Source organism: Ranitomeya imitator, chromosome 8 (assembly GCF_032444005.1).
Source record: "Ranitomeya imitator isolate aRanImi1 chromosome 8, aRanImi1.pri, whole genome shotgun sequence".
NCBI lineage: Eukaryota > Metazoa > Chordata > Amphibia > Anura > Dendrobatidae > Ranitomeya > Ranitomeya imitator.
The window spans coordinates 147,585,585-147,591,587 of NC_091289.1; the positions used below are offsets into that span (position 1 = coordinate 147,585,585).

The 6,003-nt window shown below is 42.4% G+C and overlaps 1 long non-coding RNA gene across 3 annotated transcripts; it reads left to right on the forward strand.

Annotated features, from left to right (window-relative positions):
• Window positions 1-1,452: 1,452 nt before the first annotated feature.
• Window positions 1,453-5,787, forward strand: LOC138648046 (uncharacterized). 3 transcript variants are annotated; one of them, XR_011315077.1, is made up of 6 exons: window positions 1,453-2,983; window positions 3,150-3,268; window positions 4,071-4,194; window positions 4,334-4,698; window positions 5,045-5,125; window positions 5,333-5,787. It is a non-coding gene; the product is annotated as an uncharacterized lncRNA (long non-coding RNA). The 3 variants fall into 3 exon arrangements; XR_011315076.1 differs by having other exon boundaries at window positions 4,334-5,125; XR_011315075.1 differs by having other exon boundaries at window positions 4,334-5,787.
• The last annotated feature ends 216 nt before the right edge of the window (window positions 5,788-6,003 follow it).

Genomic DNA, 6,003 nt, shown 5'->3' on the forward strand with positions numbered 1-6,003 from the left:
AGGGCATGACAGTGATTGGCTTGCTTTCTGCGGCGTCACAGGGGCTATAAAAGGGCGTGCACGTGACCGCCATCTTACTTCTGCCGATCGTAGCATAGCAAGAGGTTGCTGCAGCTGCATCAGAAGAAGGGATATAGTTAGGGAGGGAAGATTAAGCCCCGAAATTGCTTGTGCTGTAGCGATTTCCACTGTTCAACACCACTTTTCTTTGCAGGGACAGTGGAGTTTATATTTTTGTGCATCCAGCTCTGTAGCTTATTAGGCTGCCTTATAAGGCTCCCTGATAGCTGCATTGCTGTTTGTACGCCACTGTGCAAACCAACTGATTTTTTAAAAGCAAAAATCCTGTTGCTCTTTTCTGCACAGTTATCTTGTTTATTTGTCCACACTTTTGTGTGCAGCAGTCCTTTTTATTGCTGCCATACTTGTCCTGAGATCATTTTAGGGAGATTGAAATTGTACTACAGTCCTTGTATTTTTTCATATATCTTCCAGCCACTTTCTGCCACTTACATTGTGTTGTTTTATGCAAAGGGCCTGAAGTTTGGTTTAGTCTCCCCCCAAAAAAAGTGAGATTCAAATTATCACAAAGTGGATATACTGCAGTCCTGCTAGTTTGTGGTATATCAGCCAACCACTTTCTGCCACTTACATTATGTTGTTTTATGCACAGGGCCTGAGGTTTGGTTTAGTCTCCTCCCCCAAAAAAAGTGAGATTCAAATTATCACAAAGTTGATATATTTCAGTACTGTTAGTTTGTGGTATATCAGCCAGCCACTTTCTGCCACTTACATTGTGTTGTTTTATGCACAGGGCCTGAGGTTTGGTTTAGTCTCCCCCCAAAAAAGTGAGATTCAAATTTTCACAAAGTGGATATACTGCAGTCCTGTTAGTTTGTGGTATATCAGCCAGCCACATTCAGCCACTTACTGTTAGGGCTAGCGAAACGCACCAAATAATAAAACAGATAGAGTAAGGTGCGTTTGCAGCCCGGGGTCCACCGTGCAGAAATGGAACCTGCTGCCAAGTAATGACGGACTATATGGCGGTACAATGTGAATACACACACGGGTTAACTTCACCCTGTGTGAAGGAAGCGAACCCTGTTGCTTCACAGAGCCGCAGTACTGCACCAAGAGCGCAAGCAAGGAGTCTCAGAACTCAATCCCAAGACACAGGATTTGAGTTCATATAGACCTCATGCGCTCGACACCGCAACTGGGGTGTCAGAGTGACAGAAATAATAATAAAAATGCACAAGAGTGCGTGCGGTGCCGCACTGGTGGAAGCCACTAACCACCCAGGCTTGGGTCAGGAAAGCTCTGTGAAAGTGCATGGCGCCCCACTGGTGGTAACAGCAATTAGACGCTGTATTGTGTGTTACGTACTGATGGATAAGTCGGGTGCTAGATAGCCTCACAGCCTCCTGCAGCAGGATTTATCCTATGGTGCTTTCTCCAGCACTATCTTCACCTTTTGACCACTCCTAGGATCAGACTATGCAGGGTATTTCAGTGTTTATATTTGGACATCTTCCCCTGTCCCTTTCTTTGGATATCTAGGGCAGTTTATTTTATCTGCTCCTCTGGGTCCATAGGGGTTTTTTTTGCTGGAAGCTGCATATTGTGGTGGGGTGTTGCATGCTATTTGCATGCTGTGTGGCTTGTATTATACTTGACTGTGTGCATATTTGTTGTTATATGGTTGTATACAGCGTGTTCATTTCAAATTTTGACTATATATAGTTATATTAATAATATTAAGTGCAGAGGGCAGGGACACGTCTGGAAGATTTCATACGTTTATATATCTATGTATATTTTGGCATACAGTGTTCACAGGGGCATCTGCACGGAGGTTATGTGTGATTTTAGATGTTTTTAATTATGTTCCCAATAAAGCTTATATTATTTTTATCATAACTTTGGTGGTGTGCAGATATTTTGATGGCTCTTGTTTCTTGTGCTTTTGTTAGTTTGCATTATTAGCCATCAGTCTTGCACCCCCTTTATATATTATATCTGCATATTGCAGTGGTGCGTCAGCTATCCCATATGTTACAGGTTTTTTAAACACCCAGTGGTGTTTTTTTCTTTTGCTTGGCAGCACACGGCTTACTGTAGCTTATTTCCTCATATTTGTGAGGATCTATTGATATAAAATATATATTGTGTGGTTATTTGGTCCCTTGTGGGTGGTATGGATTGGGAGGCGAGGGAAGCGGCGTGGAAGGCCTCAGCCTCTGCGGCATTTGTGGACACTATTGGTAACTGTCCAGATTCTAATTTTGCGCGTTTATCTATGGATCTTATGGCAGCACAAAAACATGGAATTAGATTATTATGGAACATTCGGTGTTTGGAGGAATACTTGAAATTGAATTTAGTACCTAGAGGTTTGAGGATACCTATTTTTCCAGCATGGGAACCCTCGGTGGCTTTTCGCACTACATGGGAGGAGGGGTTACTCCGCTGTTCACAAATTCTAATTAACATGCTTATTGCACATGATAGGGAACTCTTGGTGCAGGTAAAGACAGAAATCAGGGATTTGGAAAATGGCCTCAGTAAATTTGATGAGGTCTCACAAATCCAGCCCTTTAAAATCAAACTTAAAGAGGGATTGGACAAGTATGACAAGGAGATTATGGATAAAAAAAGAGCAAAATTTTTGAGGGATAAATTGGACTTCGATCAACATATGGCCTATAAGTGGGGACATCAAGGCAATCAACGTCGAGGTCTTAAAACCAGACAAGGTCCAACAAATTCCTCCCGTAACATCACAACCACTGAGGGTCCGTCTTCGAGTGATTTTTTGTCCTCGGCGGAAAGCGACACAGAACCAGGACCAGGACTAGGCGTGGGCATAGGAGACGTAGACCTAACCACTCGGATCACCAGGAACAGGGGATACAGACCTCCATATCACAACAAACGGATGAAACAACGCAAGTGATCCCGTCATCAACCAACAGTGATGGTGAGTCTGATGTTCGGGTTAAACATGATTCATTGCAGATTGTCAACTTGTCTCAACACCAACTAACACCTATTGAAACTGCAGTATTAAGCAGGGGTCTGACTTTCTCACCAGCACAACGGGCTGATAATTTCACTTTGATCAAGGATCTTTTTTTATTCTGTAGGAAAATCGTCCTCCAGGTTTTGCACATACAACCACAGGCGATTTCCTCTCTTGATCAGACTGAACATGGAGTTTTTCAAGATCTGATGGAGCTCCTACAAGAGGGTGAATCTAACACAGGTAGGCGTAATTTTCCTCACAAGAACAAATCCACTGTGTGTCCACCCCTGTCCACTATACCAGCTGTCAAAATCTTCTTCGAGATGGTCAAACAGGATATTGAAGCACTCCCCCCTAGGATAGGCCTCATGCCTAATTTGACTACTCAGGAACGACGGGCTCTATCTGACCTACGGTCAAATAAAGAATTCTTGATCAGGGAGGCGGACAAGGGGGGTAATGTTGTCCTGTGGCCCCATAGCTTGTATCTCGAGGAAGCAATTAGACAACTTGGTAACCAGCATTTTTATCGAAGACTCCCCTCCAATCCTACGGGGGTATTCTCTACGAAATTGAGAGCTCTCTTGGATAGGGCTTTTGAACTGGGGGTTATCAGTGTTCAGGAACGGGACTTTATTTGGGTAGAGGAACCAACTACATCTACGTTCTATATGCTACCCAAGGTTCACAAAGATTTGAATAAACCCCCAGGCCGACCTATCGTGTCTAGTATTGGGAGTCTGTGTGAGAAGGCGTGTATTTACATTGATTTTTTTCTACAGCCATTTGTGCTTAAATTGCCTTCTCACATTAGGGACTCCTCACACTTTATCAGCATATACAAAGGGTTGGATTTATCATCAGGGGAGATTATGGTTACCTGTGACGTGGAATCCCTTTATTCGAATATCAGTCACGATGATGGCCTACATGCAATCATGTTTTTCCTCGATCAACAAACCAATTCTGACAGAATGCATGACTCCTTCATTATTGATTTATTAGACTTTGTTTTGAGACACAATTTTTTCTTATTTGACAGAACCTTCTATATTCAAACATCAGGCGTGGCAATGGGGGCGCGCTGCGCCCCAGCTTTTGCAAACCTTTTTTTAGGGTGGTGGGAGCACACTGTCGTCTATGTCTCCAATTTCTTCATCAATAAGGTACGGCATTGGTCGCGATTCATAGACGACATTTTCTTTATTTGGTCAGGCTCTATTGAGGAATGTCTGGAATTTCTGGACGTCCTCAATCATAATCCTTTTAATATTTTTTTGACTCACCAGTTTTCTTCTGTTGCAGTGCAATTTCTGGATCTTGAGGTTAAATGTCAGAATGGCAAATTATCTACTTGTCTTTATCGCAAGCCCACAGCGGTTAATAGTCTGTTGGAGTATCGTAGCTTCCATCCAAAACATACGAGGGATGGCATTCCGAGGGGACAATTCCTCAGGGCACGACGAAACTGTACCGATGACGAGGATTTTCGTAGGGAAGCCCATGATCTTACAGAGAGATTTAGGAGGAGGAATTACCCCAAGAAATGTATCTCTCGGGCCTATCAGAGAGCAAAAATACAGACACAGGACACCTTACTGGTCCCTACAAAGAAGGAAACGGACAAATTTGTGCGCTTCATTACCGGATACCATACTCAGTGGAACCAGGTAAGGGACATCCTGAACAATCACTGGAGAATCCTGACTGCTGACACGCAAACAGCACAGGTGATCAGCCCACGACCCTTAGTGACCGCAAAAAGGGCTCCCAATTTTAGGGACATACTTACGAGGAGCCATTATTCTAGGCCCACTCATAAATTGAATCGTGGTATTGTCCTGAAAGGTTCTTTTCCGTGCGGGAATTGCACGGTATGTACATATATGCACCCCACGCGAGATTCCTTTATTAACCCAACAGATCAGACGCCACATAGATTAAAGTCCTACATTAATTGCAAAACATCTAATGTTATCTATGCCATCATATGTACTTGCCCTCGTGTCTATGTAGGCCAGACCACACAGGAGCTGCGCCGGAGGATTCAGGGACATTTTTCCACGATCAATACAGCGGTGGCTGATAGACGCAAAGGTAAGACCCTTACTACGGTGGCGGCTCATTACTTGACGCATCATGCTGGGAGTTATACCAATACTAGAGTTATTGGTTTGGAACATCTGAGGACCTCCGATAGGGGTGGCACATTGCATAAGAAATTGCTACAGGTAGAATCCCGTTGGATCTACCAGCTCCACTCTATGGCGCCCCATGGAATTAACGAGGACCTCCTTTTTACAGGTTTTTTGGGATAACTCGGCTATTCTTCTTCAGGATTTCTGCGGTGGTGGTGGACGTTTGGAATAGAGTTATGCATTTCCCGAACAGCATATTGAGTGGCATCGACTCCCTCTGGTTGTGATATGGAAGTCTGGAGAAGAATTTATATGTTTTTTTTTTTTTTTTTTTTTACAAAACTTCGGAGAAGAGGAAAAGACTCTGGACCTAAATGGAACATTATATGGGGGAAAGGGAGAGGGATCCAATTCTTCTCCTCCCCATTGGACCATATACTACATAACAGGACAATTGAAGTATCCGCCTGTAATCCTGTGTAATATCATATCATGGAAGTGTTATCCATATATATTGTGAGGATGCTGTATATATATTGATGAAATAATCTGATTCAGCATAGTTTGATAGTATTTAATTCTGTCTTCAATGTACTGTATGTTCTAATGAAGTCTGCACACCGGAATACATACATATATATATATATATATATATATATATATATATATATATATTTGTTTCATGTTATAACACTATGATCTATATATGTGCTTATTTATTGGTATATATATGTACATAATCATAAAATCTTTTTTCAGGATTTAATCTTCTGGTTCTATATTAATCTTATAGGATTTGTTCTGCTTTCTCTTCCTTGCTGTGTACTTGCTGCCTCT